At 47.5% G+C, this 13,636-nt stretch overlaps 1 protein-coding gene and 1 long non-coding RNA gene across 2 annotated transcripts in view; both read left to right on the forward strand.

The window, feature by feature from the left end:
* Positions 1-13,636, forward strand: part of LOC119456685 (uncharacterized) — a 128,168-nt gene that overhangs the window by 34,138 nt on the left and 80,394 nt on the right. The window lies entirely within an intron of this gene.
* Positions 4,483-8,646, forward strand: LOC125946247 (uncharacterized). Its single transcript, XR_007467492.1, has 3 exons — positions 4,483-4,520; positions 7,613-7,729; positions 8,568-8,646. It is a non-coding gene; the product is annotated as an uncharacterized LOC125946247 (long non-coding RNA).

Here is a 13,636-nt window from a genome sequence, read left to right on the forward strand (position 1 = left end):
CGATACAGCAATATGGCGGTAGCTCAATCAGAAAGACATTGTCTTACCCAAGAAACTGAATGTACATGTGCTGCTTACCTTTTCGAAAACTGCGCACTCTCTACCGTGTGGTGGCGCTGTCAACCCCAGCTGTCAATTTGTCTAGTCACCCATTCATCTGACCGGTTACAATGCATTTCAGAAGTTTACAATGCATTTCATATGTCAGCAAGCAATTGTGCGTATGAGCAACTGGAAAGCGAGGGCCCTCTCGTAATTTACGTCTAATTTGTGCTATTGATGTGGTTTTCATTACCAATACCACAGGACAATTCACACCGGTAAACTACCATGTTCTCAGCAACAACATCTTTACGTCGCGCCTAACGTCATCCTCTTCCGCAGCAGTTGCTAAAACTTCGGCTATACATTGTACAAAATGTTCTTTTTTTATCGAAGTGTCAGATGAGAGGTCCCCGTCTTCAAGCACAAAATAACTCGCAGAAGGAGTCGCGACTTCACAGTTCATGCCCATATCTAAAGGGCTTGCAGTCACGATGACGTCATCACCTACGGTCGTGAAATAATTGAAAGAAACACCCTGGCGGAGTGCATCAAAAAAACCTTCTGATCTCGGCTAAAACGCTGCACTGCCGGGATCACGTAGTACTGCTGCTGTAATTACCCATTCAGTGCCAATACCAATGGCATTTCCTATAACGTCATAACAAGCTTGGCTAAGCGCTTGCATCGAGGTTAACAAGTTCGCCTACACTCAGCTTGGTGATCAGCCCTTCGACCATGCCTTCTAAGTTTCCTTTTTCGAACGCACGGCTAATAATACCGTTATCGAGTGGTTGGAGCAAACAGACCTCCTTCAATGTATTTGAAGTAAACAGAGCTGTAGTGCGTCGCTAAATTTGTCCGAGTGAAACGTAAACTTGCGCCCACTGGTGAATAATCATTCTTCTCAGTCGTGAAATGACTGCAAGAACAATCTGTGTGTCATTCAGAAAAAAGATGGAGTTTTTTTCCAAAACACATGGAGGACGTCTACTCACCGATAACGAGTGGTGCTTGGCGACCCAATCACGATTAGCACAGAGAAACGGGTGTAGTTGGGAGCACACAACACCACTTCGGAGTTGATTGAAGCGCAAAGACCAGCACAAATTATTGGATTATAAAACTCCAAAGTAGGCAGAATGCTGCTCGATGCGACAGGCCTCCGTCCTAGCTTCAATCAGGGATAGACCACGCAACTTGATAATCAAACAAAAAATTCCTTTATTGTAGACGCTTTTCCAAGAAACGACTACCCACAACACGATAAAGGTCGAAGGTTGGCGACGGCTAGGGCTTTCTTAAAGAACTTACCCGGCACGGATACCTTTGTTGACGCGGCGCGACAAGCCAGCGACAAGTTTTCCGTAGAAATAGTCAATGATAGTGGATAACTCCTCTCGACAGCTTCGATGAAGACCTCCTTGGTCGATGTGGCGGAACAGGCTGCTATAGCTCTCGCATTACTTGACACAAAACGCACTACTGTGCACACGGACTCCAGAGCGCCAATTAGAGCGATCGCATCGCGATTCATAGCCAAACAGGCAGCCAGGATTCTGAACGGCAAACCCCCCTCAGACATTTTTCATCACATAGTCTGGTTTCCGGCTCAAATGGGACCATACGTGTTACCGGGTCACCTGAACCGCAATGAGATAGCCCACGACCGTGTGCGAGGTTTCATCTGCCGCGACGGGATGGTGTCTCGGGTGAGTTCGGGAGAGCTCGTCCACAGTGATCCTCTAGTTACTTTTCACTAAATCGCATCACATTACAGAGGGGATAGGCAATTTTCTCTTCCCCTATCACAAGCTCAACAGATCCCAATCTACCACGCTCCTCATGCTCCAGACGGGTTCATACCCCTCTAGGGGCTTTTGGAACATGCTCCACCCCGACATTGATACATTCTGCCCAGATTGTGGCCCTGAATCTTTCCCCTTAAATCACATGCTCTGGCAATGCACTGTGTTGCATGAAGAAGTCTGGACGAAAGCTATCACAGACCCCAGGCAAGACGTCTAGCTCCTGGCTGTCCAGAGAGCGCGTGAACGAAGCGGAGAGGCACGGCATGTCTGTTCCGACATGGGACTAGCCAACGGCTGGGTAGGGACCTACCTAGCAGGCCCCCTGTCTAACTTCTCAGGACCTCAATAAAGTTTTACTACTACTACTACTACCACAACAAACAATATAAACAGCTTTTTCGAAATGCTGTTGTTACCAGTCATTTTTGCCAAGCAAGTCGAAAATCTCCGTTCCCTTTAACAGAAAAAGATTTTCTTTATTTCTCTAAGGCAGTGTGCATATTTACAGCCGCATAAAGGTCTTCGATGTATTTTAAATTTTCAATCGCGTAAGAATTTTTCGGAGCACGGCCATAAACGACCTTTGTCGTGTTGAACAGCTCTGCCTAACTACCGTGTGTCGGTTGTTCGATAAAGTATTCCGAAATCTAAATAATTCATTACCGCGGATGGTCAGAAAAGGGGGCGACATTCAATTCTAAAATTTCTTGAGGAAGCTTCTTGCAGGCTTCAACTAAAGCTTTCGACTTCCACGCATCCAACACCCAACGAACTTGGGACTAAAACTTGAATCATAGAACATGTTCTCGCTGAATGGTGAGTGACAACGCACAAGCTGCATTCATCAACAAGCTGAAGTCAACAAAAATGCAACAAAGTAGATGGGTTCGCGATAGTGCAGGCTATAATGGATCAAGTTTATATTCGGGCGGCACGTGGCATCGAACCTACGCCACAGTGGGCAGATGTTTCTAGCAGTTCGATATGCATGCCCGGCGGTTCTTTGTGCGTGGTGTGGAGCGTGTGCAACACAGCGAGATGCGACACGTGTGTGAATGTTTTGTAGGAAGCATAAATTATGTACTTTCGCAAAATGTAGCTGTCAAACGGGAGATACAAATATAAAGAAAACCACAACATAAACTGATAGTACGGAACGGGGAACGTGAGGCCACTGTTGCCGAGTGGGAAATGTTAAAGCTGACTCAGAGAAAACATCTTTGCTGATTTCAGTATTTCATTCGAAACTAAACAATTGTATATTTATTTGTGCTACGCGGATGAAATAAATAGAAGCAGCAAACAAATGCGAGTTCTCAGCTAGTTCTCGAGCGTGTTCTCCGACATTATTCAAATGGTATTACATTATGATGGCTATATCAAAGACCACATCTACCATTTCTGACGTCGTATACGTAAGTATACAAGCCTGCCGTAGTCAATGTGCATCGTACTGCACGCTAGGAAACACAAATAGCATTGCTCCATACCTAGCCTAAATCGTGAAGGAATCGCTATTTCGGCAAATTTCACAATGATGCGCGCAAAATTAGGTTGCGCTGAGAGTTGCCAACCACTGAAATATTGTAAGGCCAATTCTGCTTTCCTTTTATCATTACGCTTTTCTCCTGATGACAATGGCCTGCAAATACACGACTTTAAGTTTCTGGGTGATTGGATTTCTTCTGTGCCACCACTTTTCTCTAAAAATCAAAATAAGGATTTGTTAAAAAAATGTCGCATCATATAACATATTGTTGATGAGCATCGATAAAAAATTACAGTTCATCCAACATTTGCAAATTATTGGCCATGGTAATGCGATTAACGATCTTTCTTATGATGGGTGTGTAGTTATTGATGATACGTTTTATATAATATGATGTTTATGATTAGTGTATATCCATGCAATATCCCTATGCCAGCCATGAATCATGTAACCTTATGGACACATCAGCAAACACAGGAAGTGTCAATCTCGCTGTCAGCCACAGCACCAAATGGTACCACGACACAGTATATCTTGTAATCACTGCACACCCGTGATACTCCGCAGCAACCCCCACTATCCCTATTATCCTGGCTGCAGCTTCGCTACAATGACTACAGATCTAGTGGCTGCGCTCGGCACAGAAGTGACTTTAAGAACGGGGCGCTATAGCCTTTGTTATATTAAAGGTCCATACCATAGGTCGGCGCACTCACTCATGAGTGCACTCACTCACACTCACTCGCCCTCATTTCAAAGGCGTGAGTGCGAGTGCGAATGAGTGCCACTGAGTGCGAGTGCGAGTGAGTGCCAGTGAGTGTGAGTGCAGGTGAGTGCGAGTGCGAGTGAGTGCCAGTGAGTGTGAGTGCAGGTGAGTGCGAGTGAGTGTCTGTGAGTGTGAGTGGAGGTGAGTGACAGTGCGAGTGAGTGCCAGTGAGTGTGAGTGCAGGTGAGTGCGAGTGAGTGCCAGTGAGTGCGAGTGGAGGTGAGTGCGAGTGCGAGTGAGTGCCAGTGAGTGTGAGTGCAGATGATGCGAGTGCGAGTGATGCCAGTGAGTGTGAGTGCAGGTAGTGCGAGTGAGTGCCTGTGAGTGAGTGGAGGTGATGACAGTGCGAGTGAGTGCCAGTGAGTGTGAGTGCAGGTGAGTGCGAGTGAGTGCCAGTGAGTGCGAGTGGAGTGTTGCGAGTGCGAGCGAGTGCCAGTGAGTGTGAGTGGAGGTGAGTGCGAGTGCGAGTGAGTGCCAGTGAGTGTGAGTGCAGGTGAGTGCGATGAGCGCCTGTGAGTGTGAGTGGAGTGAGTGACAGTGCGAGTGAGTGCCAGTGAGTGTGAGTGCAGGTGAGTGCGAGTGAGTGCCAGTGGGCGAGTGCGAGTGAGTGCCTGTGACTGTGAGTGGAAGTGAGTGCGAGTGCGCGTGAGTGCCAGTGAGTGTGAGTGGAGTGCGAGTGAGTGCGAGTGAGTGTCAGTGTGAGTGAGTGGAGATGAGTGCCAGTGAGTGTTATTGAGTGGAGGTGAGTGCCAGTGAGTGTGAGTGGAGGTGAGAGCCAATGAGTGTGAGTGGAAGTGAGTGTGAACGTGGTTAGTGAGTGTGAGTGGAGATGAGTGCGAACGTGACTGAGGGCTGTGTGAGTGGAGCTGAGTGTGAACGTGAATGAGTGCTGTGAGTGTGAACGGGTTGAGTGCTTCTGGGTGTGTAGAGGTGAGTGTGAACGTGAGTGTGAGTGCAGGTGAGTGTGAAGATGAGTGAGTGGTTGTGAGTGGAAGTGAGTGTGATCATGGTGAGTGCTTGAACGATAAGCAGAGGTGATATCGGTTCACCTTGCTTGCGGAAAAATGGAGGCACGTTGTGTGCACAAGCTCATTCGCGGTGATGACTTATCGCACTAGCAGATTGTGAACGCCAAGATAGAAACCACTCACTAAGGTCGTCATAATCCAAGGATCAGGCATGCGTGAGACAATGTATAATGAGATGAGGGGATATATTATATTGTGACAGAAATTATATGGACAGTCCAAGCTAACTTCTGCCGTGGTCGTGGACGTCGTTGTGAGGTTCCGTAGAAAGTCCAAACACGGTAAAATCGTCTCAGCGTGCCGGCGGTACGCTGCGTGTGCGAGCGCAAGCTTGCGAGGGTCAGCCTACACTTGCTGCTCAATCTCGCGCGCGCGAGGGAGAAGGCGGGTCGGAAGCGCGCTGCTTCTGTCGCGCGTCAGGCCACGGTGTAAGAACACCGTGGCGTCAGGCATTCGGGAGGGGGGGGGGGGGGGGGGGGTCGTCTTGCTCCGGCGGCGGCCGCATGGGTGTCGTATCTCGAAAGCGATCTGCGACTTCGAAAAAGGGCGCACACGCGCGCCTCCTCTTCAAAGCGATTTACGACGTGAACTATGTTCAACTAGAGGCGGTAACTTCGTATGCGCCGTGTTTTCGACGTTTAGTTCGCTTTGAACCGAGAGGCGGCACGAAGGTCAATTCGCTCGGGGCTATAGCTGCGCCTCCTTACTCCAGCGTTGTGACAGCGAGTTTCCGCGGTCATCGAGCGAGATGCGCTCATGTTTACCTGTTTGCGCGTGACACCGTGCTTGTCTATTTAGTTAGTAGGCGAATGTTTACAAGTTTATACGGCCCATTAAACTACTATCCTTGCTTCGTATAGCTCTCTACAAATTTGCTATCGCAATCGAAGGTTCGCCTTTCGGGCGAAACTGCGACATTTTTTTAATACACCAGGGAATATGTATGGGCTGGCGCGCTGATGGCAGACATATCCAAATCATGACCGGCGAATTTTGCCATGACTTCCAATGAGTGAAGACGTTTAATACCGTGTGATTTGCTACAGCTTCGCTGGTCATCCGCCTTCAGATGGTGGAATGGCTCCTCATTTTCTTCCTGGTTCCCTCTTAAACGTACACGTACCGGCTCCTTATATAAACAGGCAGAGCGGAAGAGGGACTAGCCAAGTTAGCACAGAGTAACAGACACGCACGCTCGCATACATGAAGAAAAAGCGAAGATGCATTGATAGATACCGCTTTGTTCTCCCTTTTGTGTTTGTTTCGGCGTTAAGTGGCTGACTATGCGGGCAGTCAATCTCTCCTATTTCCCGCTCTCTTGGCTCAATCCGACCGAAGGGGAGCTTAGCGAGCATGGGCGGCAAGCATGCACACGTCTAATGTTAATGACAGAGAGATGGACAGAGATAGTTTGGGACTGACGTCAATGTTTATGTCACCATGAATAAATTGAAACGAAAGCTTTAGTCGCGCTAGTTTTGCTCTACTTTGCAGTGTTAATAAACCAGCTCTCTTTACTAATTTAGTCAATGAATTCGTTAATTTGTACTTATTAAAACATAACCTTATTGCCTTCCTCTGCACCCCTTCCATTCTTGCAATGAGTTATTTTGTGTACGGAAACCAAACAATATTGGCGTGCTCCAGCACTGTTCGAACAAGCATTTTGTAGATCAGCAGATTTTCCGGGAGCGCAAGACAAAGGTGTCTTCTCAGAAAGAAGAGTCGGTTTAGTGCTCAGCATGTACATTGATTTCCACTTGAGGTTATTTTGTTTACATGGCTTTCCCAGTCGGAGAGCGTGTGTTAAAGTGACACCTAAATATTTACGCTGAAATGCACAAGTGAGAGGTGTGTCATTAATAATGTAAGTAAACTCAGATATCTGTTTTTTTTTTCTTACTGTTAGCGTTAGATTTTTCGGCATTTAGAGTCATCTGCAACTCCTGACACCAAGAAAAGGCAGAATTTTGTATATGGTGATTATCACTGTGATTAATTTCGCGGTACGAAATACAATAGCAGCGAATAGACGGATGTTACCATGTAATCGGGAAGGCAAATGTTTTGTGTATATTAAAAATAAACCTGGGTCCAAAACACTGCCTTGGCGCACTCCCGATGCAACAGGTGCTAAATTGGAAGCTTCGTAATGAATATACACAAATTGTGAGCGGTATAGATCGGCACAGTGACTCATGAGTGCACTCACTCACACTCGCACTCACTTCAAAGGGGTGAGTGCGAGTGAGTGCCAGTGAGTGTGAGTGCGAGTGAGTGCCAGTGAGTGTGAGTGCGAGTGAGTACCAGTGAGTGTGAGTGCGAGTGAGTGCCAGTGAATGTGAGTGTAAGTGAGTGCGAGTGTGAGCGAGTGCCAGTGAGTGTGAGTGCAGGTGAGTGCGAGTGAGTGCCAGTGAGTGTGAGTGCAGGTGAGTGCGAGTGAGTGCCAGTGAGTGTGAGTGCAGGTGAGTGCGAGTGAGTGCCAGTGAATGTGAGTGTAAGTGAGTGCGAGTGCGAGCGAGTGCCAGTGAGTGTGAGTGCAGGTGAGTGCGAGTGAGTGCCAGTGAGTGTGAGTGCAGGTGAGTGCGAGTGAGTGCCAGTGAATGTGAGTGTAAGTGAATGCGAGTGTGAGTGAGTACCAGTGAGTGTGAGTGCCAGTGATTGTGAGTGCTGGTGAGTGCGAGTACCAGTGATTGTGAGTGCAGGTGAGTGCGAGTGCGAGTGAGTGCCAGTGAGTGTGAGTGCAGGTGAGTGCGAGTGCGAGTGAGTGCCAGTGAGTGTGAGTGCAGGTGAGTGCGAGTGCGAGTGAGTACCAGTGAGTGTGAGTGCAGGTGAGTGCGAGTGCGAGTGAGTGCCAGTGAGTGTGAGTGCAGGTGAGTGCGAGTGCGAGTGAGTACCAGTGAGTGTGAGTGCAGGTGAGTGCGAGTGCGAGTGAGTGCCAGTGAGTGTGAGTGCAGGTGAGTGCGAGTGAGTGCCAGTGAATGTGAGTGTAAGTGAGTGCGAGTGCGAGCGAGTGCCAGTGAGTGTGAGTGCAGGTGAGTGCGAGTGAGTGCCAGTGAGTGTGAGTGCAGGTGAGTGCGAGTGAGTGCCAGTGAGTGTGAGTGCAGGTGAGTGCGAGTGAGTGCCAGTGAATGTGAGTGTAAGTGAGTGCGAGTGTGAGCGAGTGCCAGTGAGTGTGAGTGCAGGTGAGTACGAGTGAGTGCCAGTGAGTGTGAGTGCAGGTGAGTGCGAGTGAGTGCCAGTGAATGTGAGTGTAAGTGAATGCGAGTGTGAGTGAGTACCAGTGAGTGTGAGTGCCAGTGATTGTGAGTGCTGGTGAGTGCGAGTACCAGTGATTGTGAGTGCAGGTGAGTGCGAGTGCGAGTGAGTGCCAGTGAGTGTGAGTGCAGGTGAGTGCGAGTGCGAGTGAGTGCCAGTGAGTGTGAGTGCAGGTGAGTGCGAGTGCGAGTGAGTACCAGTGAGTGTGAGTGCAGGTGAGTGCGAGTGCGAGTGAGTGCCTGTGAGTGTGAGTAGAGATGTGTACGAATGCGAGTGAGTGTCTGTGAGTGTGAGTGGAGGTGAGTGCGAGTGCGAGTGAGCGCCAGTGAGTGTGAGTGGAAGTGAGTGCTCTGAGTGTGAGTGGAGGTGAGTGAGAACGTGAGTGAGTGCGGGGCCTGGAAAAAATTATGGTGAGTGAGTGTGGGTGAGTGTTCTCCCACACTGCCGACCTATGGTCCATACCCCTCGTGTCACCTAGGCCATTTATTCTCCGGGACACATACCAATGTGACACACGATATGCCGAAGTCACATACGCGAAGTCACATACCCAGTGACGCAAACCCAGGGGCCCCAATTGTGCATTGGGCCATACAGCAGCCAGCAGCATGTTGCCTATTCGAACACACACACACACACACACACACACACACACACACACACACACACACACACACACACACACACACACACACACACACACACACACACACACACACACACACACACACACACACACACACACACACACACACACACACACACACACATACAGGGTGTTTCAGCGAACACTTTCAAAATTTATTTCAGGTTGCCTGGGGCAGATAGCACAATTCTAGTTCATGATCTGGTCTACTCCAAGAGGCGGACATTACTTGCACAAGAAATTGAAATCTATTATCATATAATTAACAAAAATTCACTAATTAAATTTTAAACTAATTACCTGATGGCCCATATTGCAATTAACAAATTGTAGCCGTGGAGTTCACAAAGCGGATCCACTTGGAACGAATTCTCGGGATGACAGCAGTTTCGAGATAATAATTCCCAAACTTTGCGGTGAAATGCAATTCCGTTCCAGTTTGCTTCTTAACAAAACGTCTCTTTATGCATTGAAGCACAAAAATTAACTGGAACGCCAATGCATTTCTCCGCAAAGTTTGGGAATTAATATCTCGAAACTGCTGTCATCCCAAGAATTCGGTCCAAGTGGATCCGCTTTGTGAACTCCACGGCTACAATTTCTTAATTGCAATATGGGCCATCAGGTAATTAGTTTAAAATTGAATTCGTGAATTTTTGTTGATTATATGATAACAGATTTCACTTTCTTATGCAAGTAATGTCCGCCTCTTGGAGCAGACGAGATCATGAACTAGAATTGTGCTATCTGCCACAGGCAACCTTTAAGGATTTTTCAAAGTGTTCGCTCAAACACCCTGTATATATATATATATATATATATATATATATATATATGTGTGTGTGTGTGTGTGTGTGTGTGTGTGTGACGCGAGCAGGAGGTTGCGGACGTAGAACAACATGGTCGCCCGTACACTGCCTTTAATCTTCGTCTTCCTCTGCTTTCATGCACGGACCATCTGTGCACACGTTACACGGATGATACCCTCTTAATCTCCTCACATGAACGATTTCAGTGTGGCAGTCCGGTGACGTCCAGAAGAGCTCAAGCGGCCGAGGCTGGCTGTTGCACTCCGGACGGCATATCCATGCTCCGGTGAAGAAACCTTTGGACACACAGCAGCCGTGGTAACTCGGATGTCGTTGCGACTTGCAGACACACGGTGTATCCTGCTCGAACGTACGGTGGACTGGGTCGTTGCCGCGACGTCTCTGTTGGTCTAGTTTGCCAAGAAAGTGCCCGTGTCTTTTCCGTCATCGTGCCCAGCGTTGTCGCAGGAATCCTTGGAGTGAGGGCAATACTGATAGATGGCACTGAACATGCGTTTGGCGACGTTCCTTTCCCTCAAACCCCGTATTTCTTGAGTTCGCCTTGGATTGAGTAGGCTTTGGCGTTATGTCTTTCTTGTTGTCGCACCTGGGGAAATTTCGGTGACGCTCTTCGTCGCCTTCTGTTTCAAAGTCGTGGTTGCGGCCGTTGTTCTTGGAGTTGTTGATGCCGATGATGTTGATGCAACATTTGTTGAGGTAGCGCTTCAATGGAAATATGCCATTGATTTCTTTCGCAAAACAAAGTGGGGATCACTTGGTAGCTGGTACACTGCTCCTTTTTGTGGGGCTTGTCTGGTGGCGATGGCAGTTTGCCAGGATTTTCAGAAGACCCTTTTGAGGCTGCTTGGATTTCATTCAGAACGGACACTTGTGTAATTTGACAGTGCGTGATATTGCTTGGCGCGTGCGTAGCTTCTGAAGTGGCAGTGGCTTGTTGAGGTGTAGTATGCAAAATAAAGCTTGAGAATCGCGAAGCAGCTTCATCTCTAGATTTAAATGGCTCCAAATTGTCTTCGCCTTGAAATGCACGTGCATTGGTGCTGTTGCTGTTATTCTGATTTCGTGTTGGTGGTAAGCAAATTGGCTTCATTTCACCAGAAGAAGTGATTGTTGTTGTATCTTCTCGATTCGTGTTGCTGATACAGAAGTTTGTGTCTATGCAGTTTGGAATTTCTGATGGCTCATTGCTGGGTGGTGTCACAGCGGGTGTGGCTTGACCATGTTCTTCCGAAGAAAGGTCGCCTGTCTGCGATGTCCTCACGTCGTGCTCACTTGCGTAGAGCATGCACTGCGGCCTAATGTTCATAGAAGAGTCGTGTGACTTGAAAGTGCGTAGTGGCCCGCACATTCGAGACGAGCGATGCAATCCGACAGAAGCTGCAACGACGACATCAGTGCTGCAGCGTGCTGAAGGCGTACGTATGGTTGAATGATGTGCCGTTGTCAAACCTGGTTCAGAGTTGGATTTCGAAGCAACGAATTCGCGTGCATTTCGCTTAGTGCGCAATGGCTTTTCGTTTACTGGGAATGTCAAGTTGACGCTATGCGTGCGATTGCGTGTCCTCTTCGCGGGAGAATCACGACAAGGAAAACTCACCGATGATCTTCTCATATGAGCCTGTTCATTAGTGCAACGTTGCGACTGTGCGCAACTGCACTCAATTCCTGCTGCTGGTGAACGATGCAGGGGTCTTCATCATATTCTTTGAAGCGACTGATCATTTCATCTTTGATTTCTTTCCATGATTCTTTATATTCAAACATGTGGGTCAGGTAGAACCGAAATGCCTCACCGGTCAGGTATTCATCGAAGCTGGCGACCATCTTCCGTTCCGACCATGATGCAGCGGTCGCGTGGAACTCGAAGAAGCGGAACCAGTCTTCTACGGGTCCATCGTCCGCTGATCCACTGTACTTGGGGACGTCCAAGGCTTCCGATGGTGCGGTCATGATGCTGGTCTGTGTAGGTGGTGGATCTCTGCGCACGGGGTTCACGGCGTGGTGTTCAATTCTTGCATGATGATGTGAGCTCGATGCGGTGGCTGCCAGGTATCCTGTCGTATCCTGTCCTGTCCTGTCGGTATCCTGTCGACTTGTGTGACGCGAGCAGGAGGTTGCGGACGTAGAACAACATGGTTGCCCGAACACTGCCTTTAATCTTCGTCGTCCTCTGCTTTCATGCATGGACCATCTGTGCACCGTTACGTATATATACCTAGTGGCCTATGTTGTCTGCTTTGCAACACACGAGCCAGCACCTACCCAGTGGCCTAAGCTAGTAAATAACTTGAGTCGCTTGGTGAACAATTTTAGATGCAAACAGTCAAACCAGAAACTGGGTAAAGTTGCCGAGACATTTCTTCTTCTACACATTTGTTCACGGCACGAACTCATGCATAATCAGCTCTAATTGGTTACATTTGCGTTGAATGCAAACATCCATCTTTATTTCAATATCCGGATTATTCAATGCGAAGCTTTGTGACCAGTGCACTGATGACATTGATCAGGAATACAAAGCTAGCTGTTCAACTGACGATCACGATAAAATGTCAAGTATTATATTATGGCTCGCAAATGAAATATAATAAAGCTTGTTATTATGAAGAATGTCCCTCCAGATCATTTTAGAATTCTATGAGAAAATGTGTACAAAGAAATCTCCTCTTAAGTCCTCCGGCTCAAGTTAACAATAGCTAGTTAACGCCCCTGAGAGAAACTTTTGGCAGGAATGTTTGTCTTTTTGTGTCGTCGCAAAAAAACTTCTCTTTACTGTTAGACCATTATACCAGCAAAATTTTGTGTGCATTACGCAGTGGCCAAAGTTAGGATGGGATATGGCCATGGTGTTGATCGTCCACGATGTGTTAGCGAGATGGCTCAAAGCAGGATGATCAATTTACTGTAACTAGGATACTATTGTCGCACAAAAAGCAGCCGCGAAAGGTGTTCAGCCTGTGGGGTGTATGGTTGAAATATACAACCAATTGTTCACCATAGCACCATAGCCGTGCATGCTATACGAAAGCTACAACGTCTTGAAACGTAATGGAGCTCCTTAGGGGCCCTAGTATTCATTACTAGGCTACCGGGAATGCAACAGGGCACACACGTACTAACAGAGAGGAAATCGCGTAGAACAGTTTACAATAGTAGACCTAATCATTCATATGAAAAACGGGACGGAAGGTGGCACAATGCACGAAAACAAAAAGGCAAGTGATGGAATGTCACGTTTCGCTGGTTTATTAGTATAAAGCGCGTTCTAATACAGCAACTGATGGTTCATTCAAGCTCCGTGCTGCATGGGGGCTGCACGTCGCGATGTTGTAAATCAAGTGGAAGCAATAAAATTTTGCTAGTTGTTCTTTTTCAGCCACAAAGCTTTCTTGTTACTGCTAACGTGATTGCTTCTTTGAGTCCTTAGGAGTTCGAAGAAAATTTGAAGACAACTAGCTTAGCGTGGCCAAAAAGGAAACTTTCTGAAAGTTGAACTCAGCTCTTTTTTCGAAAGTAAACAATGCCATAAACTTGAGCGACAAGAAATCGTTTCCGGAACTTTTGCGCAGGGAATGGTAATGTGGCTGTCACATGGATGATAGATGTTTATCTTTTTCGAGGCCTATTTTCTTGTAAGTTTGCACGCTGGTCCCTGTGGTACATAACTACTCTCTTCAAATTGATGACAGCTGGAAGTGCCAAACGCACAAATGTACAACAATGGCCACTGATCGGCAAGATCTAGCTTAGTATTTTTGTGAAAATT

This window comes from Dermacentor silvarum, chromosome 6 (genome assembly GCF_013339745.2).
Source record: "Dermacentor silvarum isolate Dsil-2018 chromosome 6, BIME_Dsil_1.4, whole genome shotgun sequence".
Lineage (NCBI taxonomy): Eukaryota > Metazoa > Arthropoda > Arachnida > Ixodida > Ixodidae > Dermacentor > Dermacentor silvarum.